Genomic DNA, 13,193 nt, shown 5'->3' with positions numbered 1-13,193 from the left:
GAGCCATGCACAGGCAAATCTGCATCTGTACGTTTAATGATGTGGATCTTAGGAGTGCCCTCTGATATTAGTCCAAAATTGCATTTTTAAATTAGAGTTTAGTTTTAGTTAGCATCCAAGACCATCCACGGCCATTTGGAGAAGTTAACTGTAATACTCCTTGTTTTTCCATCTTTCTGTGAGAGGTTGATCATATATGCTTTATTCACAATAGTGATTTGTAAGACTGAGTGCAAGCACACGTTAGGACACAGTGCCTTTTGTTACCTTCCCTGTCCTTGCGACATAGCACCTGGAAGAAACAGCCGTGGGGTGGAAGCAGCTGTGTGGCTTACAGTTTAGGGGATACAGTCCATGGTGGAGAAGCCTTGGTGGCTGAGGTGGCCTGGAGCAGCTGGAGCTGGTGGCCTGGCTTCCTCACCTCTTCACTGCTCAGGAAGCAGAGAGCTGAGGCTGGAACTGAGGCAACTTTCTCCCAGCAACCTACCTCTTCCGGTTAGGCTCCGTCTCCTGAATATTCGATCATCTCCCTAAACAGCACCTGTAGACCACTTGTAGGGATATTGCACATTCCAGCCATGGCGTTCTCTTCCGGTTCCCTGGCTCCAATGCAAAGTGCAGTCAACCCCAGTTCAGAAGTCCCCATAGACACAGGTCTAAGGTCCAAAGTCCCTTCTGACACTCAGGCTAAACTCTTAACTTTGAGCTCCTGGAAAATGAGAAGCAAAACAAAAACCAAGTGCCAGTCCTTTGAATCCACACAGCACAGAATAAACATTCCCATTTGGAAGGACAGGAGGTGGGGCCTGGCAGGGAGGGACAAAGAAGACGGAGCAGGGCAGTCGTCAACAGCACTGCGTCTGACACCGGGGCTTGCCACGTCGGAACCCCAGTGGATCTGGATATTCCCACTCCTCCAGCTCTCCGGTCTGGGCACTACAGTCTGTCCTGGCAGGGAAAGCACAGGGGCTGGGACCAGTTTGGTCTAAGGAGGTGATGGAGTTTGTGGCAGGATTCTTTATTTCCGTGGATCTCTCGGGGCGGCCCCACCCGGTACCCACAGCTTTCCTCTGCCAGGGTCCCACATTCCTCTCATCATCAGCCTCCTGGGATCTCCATCACAGCGTAGTCTTCGCCTGCACAGCCCACTCCAGAGTTCCATTCGAGAAATTGGACCCTGTTAAACATTGTCTGGACTCATCAGGTTCCTAGAACCTTGGCATCAGCCTTCAGGACCCTGTAATGTATGCTTGGAAAAAAATAACACCATAGCCCCATGGTAGTGATACACACCTTTAATCCCAGCTCAGGAGGCAGATGCAGGTGGATCTCTGTGAGTTCAAGGCCAGCCTGGGCTACAGAGGGAATTCCAGGACAGCCAGAGCTACAGAGAAACCCTGCCTTGAAAAACCAAAACAAAAAAGCACCACGTAGAATCTACATTGTAGATGCTGCCGCCAAGAGTGTCTGTCCATGTGTCGTGTGTTGTGTGTCCCCCCCCACCCCATCCCACGCTCCCCAGATCAAGGTGCAGAGCGATGATGTCTCTTCTCCATCTGTAATCAGTTCCTTGTTTACCAACAGCTGGAAATCCTGTATGGGAGGAAGGAGATTCAGGGCTACAGGGAGTTTGTGGCAGGATTTCTTTGTATCTGTGGATCAGGAAGCTGAGCATGTGCTGGGCTGTAACCTGTGAGGCCCGGCTCTCCAGCGGCTCACTTTGTCTAGCCAGCCCCCCTCCCCCCAGAGGTTCAACACCTTCCCCACACAGCACAGCAGCAGAGGACCAGCGGTTCACACCTGGGAGCTTGTGAGAACACTGCACATTCAAACCAGACCAAGATGAAAACTGAAGACATTTGCAAAAATATAAAATAAGGTCTCACTCATCTTCTTTTGCAAAACACAGTTTCATAAATTTGTGTTTATGGTGATAGTTAATGAATTTATTGTTGTTGGCTGAGTTAGTATTAAATTCTTTTCATTTCTAATACAGTAAATATTAACGGAAGTATTGACTGACAGACACTCTTGACAGTCCTCAAGAAGTTTGACCATCAAACTTACCAAACAAAATTATAAAAAGATTAGAAAGGCCAACAAGTTTTTGTACAGCTATTTTTCTAGAATCTTTAAAAACTGTGATACCTAGGGGTTGGCTGACCTTTCCTGTGGATTCTGTGAGCTGAGTGGTAGGTCTGTTCGTTGGCTGGCTTTCAGAAGGTTGTTTTGGCGTAGCAATCGGAATAGGTTTAAAACAAAAGACATATGACAATCCAATTTACAGCTTATGTCCCCATGCAGTCTGCCTCCAAGAACTCCTGCACGTGTGGTGCATGTAAACTCATGTGCATGCACGTGCGCGCACGCACACGCGCACACACACTCACATCAAAATAAATCTTAGAGTCCCCACACAGACACCTGCTTCTCACCCGCAGTACTGTATCCAACACATTACACAAAGCATTCAGCACTTTATCTCAGATATGTTAGATGATTTGCTACACTGTGGTAGGGAATGTAAGTGCCGAGCATGTTTAATACGGTAGCCTGAGGGAAGCTATATTTCACACATTAGGTGCATTGCATCATGCATTTTTGTTTTGTTTGTTTTATTTTGAGGCGGGATCTTACCACATGGCTTTGGCTGTCCTGGAACTCACTCTGTAGACCAGGCTGGCCTCAAACTCACAGAGATCCGCCTGCCTCTGCCTCCTGAGTGCTGGAATTAAAGGTGTGCACCACCACATCTGGCTCAATTTTTAGATTATTTTTAGTGTTGTGTGTGTGTGCATGTGGATGTGCATGTGAGTTTAGGTACTGTCCTAGTTACTTTTCTGTTGCTGTGACAAAATGCCATGGCCAAGGCAACTTATAAAAGAAAGCATTTATTTTAGGGTTCACAGTTTCAGAGACTAGTATAGTCCATGAGCAACATGGCAGGAAGCGTGGCTTAGAGCAGCAGCTGAGGGCTCATACCTGATCCATAGTCACAAGGGAGGGAGGGAGGGAGAGACAGAGGAGACAAACTAGAAATGGTGAACCTCACAGTCCACCCTAGTAACACACCTCCTCCAACAAGGCCACACCTCCTAATCCTTCCCACACAGTTCCACCAGCTGGGGACCAAGTGTTCAAACTTAAGAACCTATGAGGGCTATTCTCATTCAAACCACCACGGGTACCCACAGGGGCAGAGGTATTGGATTACCCTGGGATCAAAATCAGGCACCATCAGAGCCAGTGTGTGTGTGTGTGTGTGTGTGTGTGTGTGTGTGTGTGTGTGTGTGTGTACACACACTCTGAAAATCGAACCTGGGACTTCTGGAAGAACAGCCAGTGCTCTTAACCGCTGAGCCATCTCTCCAGCAGCCTCATCTCTGGCCTGATGAACTTTGTGAGACCCTCAGGAACAGGAGGCTTTGGTGGGAGCCAGTTTTTCTAGTTGAGCTTTCCCTGGGAGTCCACAGCAGTGGTCTGGCAAAGAGCCCAAATAGAAGTTGAAAACTGTGTGAAGCCGCAGTGTGAATGTGAAGGTGGCCGCGGCAGCATCCCTTTCATACTGTTCTAATTTGAGTATAAATGCCGCCATTTACTCAGAAGAGGGTGGGAAATTATACATATGTTCGTGTTTATATATACATAAGCATATATCACATCTAGATTTGTATACGTGTGTATAAAATAACTGTGAGCATGAAATCTAGAAATAATAACTTTGGTTGCCTTCCAGGAAGAAAGCTGGGAGATGTGAGATAGGAAAAGGTGAGAGTATTGGGGAGAGGCGGGCTAGAGGAAGAGAGGGTGCCGGGAGCTCTTGCTAAGGGGTGTGTGTGTGTGTATGTGTATAGTTGTGTGTGAATGTGTGTAGGCATGTGTGTGTGTTTATGTGTGTAGGCATGTGTGTGTGTTTATGTGTGTAGGCATGTGTGTGTGTTTATGTATGTAGGCATGTGTATGTGTGTGTGTGTGTGTGTGTATGTGTGTTTATGTGTATATGTGTGTATGTGTGTGTATGTGTGTGTGCCATGCTGTGTGAACCTGCATTCTCACTCCCCGGAATTCATCCACAGGGATTCCTGCAGAGTCACCAACTGTAGAATTTTCTATGTGTTTGTTTGCACCATTGTTTTTCTTTTTCTGTTGTATGCATGTGTCTTGCCTACATGTATGTCTGTGCACCATGTGTGTATCTGGTGCCCTGAGACCAGGAGAGGCTCTTGGCTCCCCTGGAACTGGAGTGACAGAGAGTTGTGAGCCTTCACGTGGGTGTTGGCAAGCAACCAAACCTGGGTCCTCTACGGGACCAGCCAGAGCGCTTAACATCCGAGCCATCTCTCTAGTCCACCCTTGGTTTTCTTCAGTAGCAAGAAATGTTTGGAAGCTATTTAGGTATTTGTCAGCAGGGAATGAGTTAATGAATTATGCTTCCCATTTAGTGAGTCTGCAGCTGGAGCTAAAGGGCCTCTACGCACTGGTAGGGAAGGGTTTCTAGAATGTATGTTATGTTCAGGTACAAGACCCAAGCATCAGGGGTTTTGTGTGGGGCTAACAATGCTCTGTTTGTCATCATTCAAAGTGGGTGCAGCTGGTTATTATATTCCTTTTATTGTAAAATAGTTTTAAAACATTTTCCTCTGGGCTCTAACACATCATTATTACGAGCTTTTTTATTATAAGCAGTAGTTGGCACAGAAGAGTGACAAAATCACATTTTCAAGTTATTAAATCTGTTCCACTTTGAGCCAATCAGAGTGGCCTCCTGCTGATTTGTGTCTGGTGGCCAAGTGCCTTTATATGGTATTTCGGCTTTGTACTGCATCGTTGCTGAGTAGCAGTCGGCCTGCACCACAAGGGGGCAGCAGAACCCTTTGATTGCAGCAGCACCGGCTCGTGCAGGACGCATCTCTCGGCCAAGTCCTGCTGCTTCCAGTCCCACTCAACTGTGTGCACCTAGAAGTCGGGGCAGTTTGTGCATCGTCCTCAGAGCAGCAGGGGGTGAGCGGGGGGAAGGGGTGGGCTTCCGAATCACAGAGATGTGCTCTTCACCTTCCTTCTGCTCCTGCAGGTTGTTTAGTGGGTTACAGACCTTCAGAGCTCAAGGTTCAGGGGAGGCTGCAGCGTGCTAGCGCGTGAGAGCTGAGGCTTTAGGAGCCCGGCCACCTGACACCGAGTCCTAGCTCTGCATCCTTGGGCCGCTTACATTCTTACTCTGCAAACCTAAGATTATCAGTGAGATAATCTAACTAAATCCCTCAGCACCATGCTTCGGTGAGCGTTTGAAATAGTGGCTTCCAGGCTCTTCGGGGAAGAACACTTGCTGCCAAGCCCGCCGCCCCGTGTGTGGTCCCTGGATCTCACTCAGGGGAAGAAGGAGTGACTCCTGCCAGCCCTCTGATCCCCACATGCACTCCTACCCACCCATACATACATACACACAATCCGTACATTAATGCAAAAACATTTTAGATAGCCGGGCGGTGGTGGTGCACACGTTTAATCCCAGCACTCGGGAGGCAGAGGCAAGCAGGTAAGTTCAAGGCTAGCCTGGTCTACACAGAGAAACTGTCTCAGAAAATAAAAAAACAACAACAAAACAAATTTTAAATAACTGCTCATAATTAAAATAATATCAGTTACCAGCAGAGATGGGCAATGGATTCTAAGTGGTGTTTGTTTGTTTGTTTGTTTGTTTGTTTGTTGAGGCGGGGGTCTCTATTTAGCCCTGGCTGTCCTGGATCTCGCTCTGTAGACCAGGCTGGCTTCGAACTCAGAGATCCACTTGCCTCTGCCTCCCAAGTGCTGGGATTAAAGGTGTGTGTGTGTGTGTGTGTGTGTGTGTGTGTGTGTGTGTGTTCTGGATGTTGTAGTCTCCATTTTAAAGCTCTCATCACAGTGTGCCTCCGTGTGCGTTTGATGGGAAAATAGGGTGTCCATGCTTATGCTGAGGCAGTTGGGCAACATGGTATTGCATGCAGGAGGCAAACTCTGAGATAAAAGCTGGCGTGGGATAAGCTCACCAGGGCGAGGTTGTGGGAGCAGCCTGGGAAGGACAGGAAGGGAGGGAAGGACTCGGGGATGCTCACACAAGTCACGCTAGGATTTTTGTCTCAGTAAAGACCTCACTCTACCTGGAGATGGAAGTTGAGCTGGTCCTTTCGAGTTGGAGAGAGGGAGTGTGCTTTTGTGGTTCCTTGGTTACCACCACTCACAGGGGGAGGGCTGCTCCAGGGAGGGGACATGACCTTGGAGCAGACTGTCCCCTTCAGTCAGGAGCGCTGACAGCTGGGGCGATTTCTGGCCGCTGTGATCACAGCAGCTTATTTCTCCAGGGGAGATCTAGCTCTGCTGCGGGGTCCACGTCACCTGACAGGGGAAGTGGTAACATGATGTCTAATCTATTTGAGTTGCCTCCACAAAATACCTGACATGGGGTGGCAGTTTTCAGGGTTGGAGGCAGCTCAGGTGTTCGAGCAACCACCTAGCATGCTCGAAGTCCTGTATTGGATGTGTGATGGGAGATGGAGGCAGGAGAAGCAGAAGTTCAAGGTCATCCGTGACTACTTAGAGAGAACTAGCTTTGAATTTGATAGACCAGGCTGCCCTCAGCTCCCAGAGATCTGCCTGCCTTCGCCCCCTGAGTGCTGGGATCAAGGGTGTGCACCAACAAACAGGCTCCCAAATTCACATTCTTACAACGTGTTTTCTTTGGCAAGCATTAATCCCTCGAGAAGATAGTACTCCTAAAGCTAACTGCCCTCCAGTAGGCTCTATCTCTTGAAACGCCCCACCACCCACTTCTCAGCACCACTACTGTGTTAGGAATCCAGCTTGTAGCACACGGACCTGCGGGGACAGAGCATTTCCAAACTGTAGCACAAGTTTGTATGGCTAGTATAAAAAAAGACGGCTTTAGACGTAATCAAGAGTGAGCACATGTATACACACACACACACACACACACACACACACACACACACACACACACGAATGTGTGCACGTATACACATGCATATAGCGGCCACAGGTTGATATCAAGGATCTTCCTTAGCTGCTCTCCCCTCGTTTTTTGAGTCAGGGTCTCTCACTGAACCTGGAGCTTGGCAGTTAGCCTAGAGTGGAAGCCTTTGGGCGCTGGGGATTCTCCTGTCTCCGCCTCCCCAATGCTGGGGTTATAGACATGTACTGTGTTGTGCCCAGAGTTTATGTAGGTGCTCAGGGAGCTGATGGGCCAGGCCTAGCCATCACATGCTTCACGTGGTTCCACCTAGCAGAGAGGGGACAGGAAGACCGTATGACCCTCATGCTGCAGTTCTGCATGGTTCATGGCTGGAGGCAGCTTGATTTTTATCACTTTAAAAATTACATTTCAGATTCCTTAAAGTTGTAAGCTTAAGTCACTACCAACATAACTTCATCGTTTTCTTTACCTGGGGACATTTAAAAAGACAGAGGTGGGGTGGTGTCTAAAAATGAAATTAAAGGCCAGGGAGAGCTAAATGTTACCAGCGGGAAAGAAAGAATATAAAACTAGGAATCCAAAGATTCTTTGCTCTAGGGAGCTAAAATAGTTTCCTGTGTGTGTGTGTGTGTGTGTGTGTGTGTGTGTGTGTGTGTGTGTATGTGTGTGTGTGTGTTCACGAGCATGCAAGTATGCACGTGCTTGGTGTATGTATTTTTAGATTGAGAAGCCCCTAACTTGTCAGGAGACTCTGAGAATCAGCTCATCTCTTTCCCTCAACTCTGGCAGATGACATCAGAGTTGGGGGACCTTGGATTACAAGGAAATGTTCATGCAGTAACCCCGACAGCTCCCTCCATGCTGTACTCAGGGGAAGGCCACCCACGTAGCTCGGGGCCTGGAGAAGCCCAGAAGAGATATCAGTTACTTACCCTGCCAGTCAAGGAGGATACCTGCCCAGGGCAGCTTATTTGGGCCGTTCCATCCCAGTGGGTGTGAGCACAGGAGAGAGGCGCCTGGGCCCGAGATGTCTTGCAGATCCATAGGTTCACGGGAAGAGACGGGACAGGACTGAGTGAGGAGAGGGCTTTCAGAGCGGAGGAAGAAGCCAGCTAGAGGCAGACTGAGAGCCGCGCTCTGGCAAGTGGGGCCGGCCCTCGGGGATCCGAGGAAAACGCTCCAGGTGAGTGGGATGTTAGAAAATTCTGAAGCTCCAGTGCTGTCTTGTGAGCGACCTGTGAGGAATGGCGGCGGCGGTGATGGTGTAGTGTGGTGTGGTGTGGTGTGGTGTGGTGTGGTGTGGTGTGGTGTGGTGATGGTGTGGTGTGTGTGTGTGTGTGGTGTGTGATTTATTTCAGTGCCTAGGATTAATAAATTGATTTAGAATTTTCTTTGTTGTTTGTTCAAAGACATGGGCTTATGTAGCCCAGGCTGGTCTCAAACCTGCTTTGAAGCCAAGGATGACCTTGAATTCCTGATTCTCTGGTTCTGTTGCCGCCCCCACCCCACCCCAACCCCATCAAGTGCTAGGATTATAGTGTCTGGAACTGAGAATTGGGGACTGTGAAAAAATTCCCTTATTTTCTCAGCAGAATTCATCCCACATCCATTTAATCACATACTAAACAAGTTACCCTATCAATCTGTATGACTAGGACAGCCATTCTTGAGATCAAAATTGGTTTGACCTAATTTTCAGAACCAAAATTACCTTAGAGTTTGCTCTGCTTTTGAGGGAACTATGGTCTGAATTAGAAAGGTAAACTTTTCAATAACCTACATGCATATCAGCCTTGTAGAATGTCTGTAGTCGCCTTTACTTGATATTCCAAAACAAATGTCTAGGGCCGGGTTAATTTGACCCAGGGACACAGTCTGGGGAGGGATGTAGGAAAGCCTTCTTGGGAGCCATAGCTCAAGCCTGGACTTGCCGGAATGAATAAAGCGGGGTACATGCTAGACAGAAGACAGGAGTGAGCTGGAAGGGCCTGGAAAAGGCCAGTCTTGTAGGGATGCTGTTTGCTTTTTTGTGGGACCCTGGCGAGAAGAGCTCCCGAGAGGCTGAATAAGTTGAGTGGGGTCTGCATTAACCACACCCAATGGGACTGTCTGAAGCTGATTAGTGAGAAGCAGCCCTGACCTCCAGTTAGCTTGAGTTTTTAAGGGCAAACCCCACAATTATGACTATACAGAAAGCAAGTCTCATTTACAGAGGTAGAGAGAGCGCGGTTAAATGGTCAGGCAGTCCACCTTTAGCTCAGGGTCACATTGCATAGGAATTTAAGGCTGGGCCAGAGACCAGTTTTACCCAAGATAGTTTTAGCACTTAAAGTATTCTTAGGAGGCAGGGCGGTGGTGCACACCTTTAATCCCAGCACTTGGGAGGCAGAACCAGGACAATCTCTGTGAGTTCAAGGCCAGCCTGGTCACAGAGCAAAATCCAGGACAGGCACCAAAACTACGCAGAGAAACTGTGTCTCGGGGGGGGGGGGGAGTATTCTTTCCCCCCTAGGAATACTTTCATGAGATGGCATAGCTGTAGTTCAGTAGCCCACCACAGTTTCTGAGTTTGGAGGAAGCAGCCGATGGAAGGATTTTAAGCACTAGAGAGGAGGCTCTCAGCGTTGAGACCGAAGACTGACTGACAGAATGAGGCAGGGAGTGCTCCGTCCTCCGCTGGGGGTGCTGTTTTGGCGGGTTCTGGAAACTTGGGACCTAGGCGGTGGAAATAGTCTCTGCCTTATTTCTGCTGCACCACGGTGACGTGAACCGCCCCTGCCCTCTGCTTCGGCTGCCGCGATGTGAACCTCCCCGTGTGCTTTCGCGGCCATGATGGGGGGTCACAGCAGCCCAAGAGTGACCCACACAGACAGGAAGGGTGGAGAGCGAGCAGTGGCGGCTGTGAGCCAAGGCACCGAGCCCCGGGAGGATTGGAGTAGCTGTCACGGAGGACGGATGACTGCAGGCACTCAGGGTGAGTGGGCAGTGAGTCAGGTCACAGAGGCTTAGACACACCAGTCACCTCAGAGGGCTTAGACCTTACTCGGGAAATGCAGGGGAGGCTGCAGACACTGCCTAAAGCAGCAGCCTTCCCAGAATTGATATCGAGGAAGTTTCCCACCACAGGTGGAATTCCGATATGGAAAAATAACTAGCCTGCCCTCCCAGTGTGTTTGCTATTAATCAATAAATGTCTCCTCATTGGACCAGTGGAAAATACCATGTAAATTAGAAGATACTTGCAACTAAATAATATTGAAAATGCTACATGTTAGAATTTACATAAAGCTAATAATAACAACCTTAAGGGAAAATGTATAGAGTTGATTGCATCTATTAGAAAAAAAAACAGTCATTTAAACATCAATTTTGAGAAGTTAGAAAATATGGTGATGCAGGCCTGTATCCTATTACTTAAAAAGGCTGAGGCAGGAGAGTTACAAATTTGAGGCCCACCTAGGCTACGGATGGCTCAGAGGTTAAGAGCACTGGCTGTTCTTCCAGAGGTCATGAGTTCAATTCCCAGCAACCACAGGGTGGCTCACAACCATCCATAATGAGATCTGGTGCCCTCTTCTGACATGCAGGTGTATATGCAGACAGAACACTGTATACACAATAAATAAATAAATCTAAAAAAAAAAAAGAAGAAGATACCGTGTCAGGTGTTGGCTGCTCTTCCACAGGACTCCAGTTTGATTTCTAATGTCCACACGGCAGCTCACAGTCATCTGTGTTTCAGGGGATCCGGCGCCCTCCTCTGGCCATTATGGGCACTGCACACATGTGGTATGCAGACAGATGCAGGCAAAACACCCACACACACATAAAAATAAATATTGAAAAAAAAAATTTAAGGACGGGAGAGATGGCTCAGTAATTCAGAACATTTGCTGCTTTTCCAGAGGACCTGAGTGAGTTCATTTCCCAGCATCCACATCCCTCAGGTGGCTCCCAACAGCCTGTAACTCCAACTCCGGGGCATCCAATGGCCTCTTCTGGCCTCCCCAGGCTCCTGTACATGTCACATACCCAGATACACAAAAAATAAATGTAAGCCTCTCTTTTCTTTTTAATTAAACAAAACAAAAACAAAACATACAGCACCTTAAATCCGAAGGAGGGAAGCAGGCTGTAAGGGAGCGTTGAGGATGCAGCGCGTTCTGCCCGGATGCAGACCACCAAAGGAAGGCATTCTTTCCAGAGAGTGATAAAACTGAGAAATTCCCTGGCAGGGCGGCTGACAGGAGCCGGGGGAGACAGAGCAGCTGGGAACAAACAAGTGAACGCCACAAAAGCTGCAGACTTTTAAAGACAGCAAGGCTTTTGTGAGCAGCAATTATGCCAAAAAGCTCTGAGAATTCGTATATATGGATCAGTTTAGTAAAATTCAGCATTTACTAGGCTGCGGAGATGGCTTATGGGAATGTGAGGACTGGAGTTCAGTTCCCCAGAGCTCACATAAAAGCCAGCCAGGCGTGGAAGCTGCTGCTAATCCCAGAACTTGGGAGGCCAAGATAGGAATCCCCAGGGCAAGCTGGATGGATAGCTAGGCTAGCTGGAATTTGTGAGATCTGGGTTCAGCAAGAGACCCTGACTCATTAGGAAAAAAATGGAGGGTGTGCTGGCTAGGATTATGTCAACCTGACACAGGCTAGAGTCGTTTGGGAAGACAAACCTCAATTCAGAAAATGCCTCTGCCAGATTGGCTTGTGGGTAAGCCTGGGGTGCATTTTCTTGATTAATGATTGATGAAGGGGGACCCAGCTCACTGTAGGTGGGGCCACCCCTGGGCTGGTGGTCCTGGGTGCTATAAGAAAGCAGGTTGAATGAGGCATGAGGAGCAAGCCAGTGAGCAGCTTCCTCCATGGCCTCGGCATCGGCTCCTGCCTCCAGGTTCCTGCCCTGCTTCAGTTCTTGCTGTGACTACCCTCGGTGATAGACTGTGATGTGGAGCTGTGAGCTGAAGTAAAGCCTTTCCTCTCCAAGCTGCTGTTGGTCAGTGCTTTATCACAGCAATAGAAACCCCAACTAAAACAGCAATTGAAGATCACCCCACATCAGCTTAGGGCCTACACATGCATGGACACCTGTACACACATGTACCCACACAGGAACATGGATACACACACATGTACACATATCACATATTTTAAAAACTTTTTTTTTTTTTTGAGGCAGGGTCTCGCTGTATCCCTGGCTGTCCTGGAACTCGCTCTGTAGGCCAGGTTGGCCTTGAACTCCCAGAGATCTGTCTGCCTCTGCCTCCCCAGTGTGTGCCACCACACTCAGTTTATAAAATTGTTTTTTAAGTAAATAAATAAAGTTCAGCATTTGCTCATCCTGGAACTGCTCTGTGTGCTGGCACTGGTGGGGAGCTTCAGTCTGCAAAAGAGGATCTGAAAATTCAGGTGGCTGAGCTAGGGATGGCTGAGTGGGTGAGGTGCCCGCTGGGTAAGCATGCAGACCCACATAAAAGCGAGCAGGGCAGCTGCGGCTCAGACCCCGGTGCTGCCGGCTGAGGCAGGAAGGGCCCTGGAGCTCTCTGGCCAGCCAGTCCAGCTTCGCCGGGGACCTCTTGGTTCAGTGAGAGACCCTGTGTCAAGAATACAAACAAATAAACACAACCCAAAACAAAGTGGGTGTGCTAGAGGAAGACACTCTAGGTCCGCCCCTTGTCTCTGCAGCACACTCGCACGTGTGTTTGCTTTCTTGCACACACACACACACACACACACACACACACCACCACCACCACCACCACCACCACCACCACACATTCATCCACCCAAACTTCCCGTGGGTGGGTTTTGTAAAGTTTCCATGTAAAGTTTCCATTCCACTGAAAGTGAGACAGAGAGGCTGCTGAGCAGCACCCTTGGATGTTGAGCTTGGTGCACTGAGGCAGAGGAAAGGGGCCTGATATCTAATCTATTCTGGTCCCCCGAGGGAGGCTCTGGACTGAGGCTTTCATGCATTCTGTTAGTGCATTTATATTCTCTTGCTGTCTTTAGCTCAGGCAGTCATCAGGGAACGGAAGGGGGATCAGGCAGTAAACTCGTCTTTAGGTGGACAGGGGGTGTGGAGACATGGGGGTGTGGAGACATGGGGGTGTGTGGAGACATGGGGTGTGTGGAGACATGGGGTGTGTGGAGACATGGGGGTGTGAAGACGGGGTGTGGAGACATGGGGGTGTGGAGACATGGGGGTGTGTGGAGACATGGGGGTG

The 13,193-nt window shown here is 48.8% G+C and overlaps 1 protein-coding gene across 15 annotated transcripts in view; it reads left to right on the top strand.

Annotated features, from left to right (window-relative positions):
* The window catches only part of St3gal3 (ST3 beta-galactoside alpha-2,3-sialyltransferase 3), a 220,626-nt gene that overhangs the window by 54,900 nt on the left and 152,533 nt on the right, over positions 1-13,193 (top strand). The window lies entirely within an intron of this gene.

The sequence above is a fragment of the Peromyscus maniculatus genome, chromosome 2 (assembly GCF_049852395.1).
Source record: "Peromyscus maniculatus bairdii isolate BWxNUB_F1_BW_parent chromosome 2, HU_Pman_BW_mat_3.1, whole genome shotgun sequence".
NCBI classification, from domain to species: domain Eukaryota; kingdom Metazoa; phylum Chordata; class Mammalia; order Rodentia; family Cricetidae; genus Peromyscus; species Peromyscus maniculatus.
The sequence above is the reverse complement of the archived record's forward strand: the minus strand, read 5'-3'. Positions and strand labels throughout refer to the sequence as shown.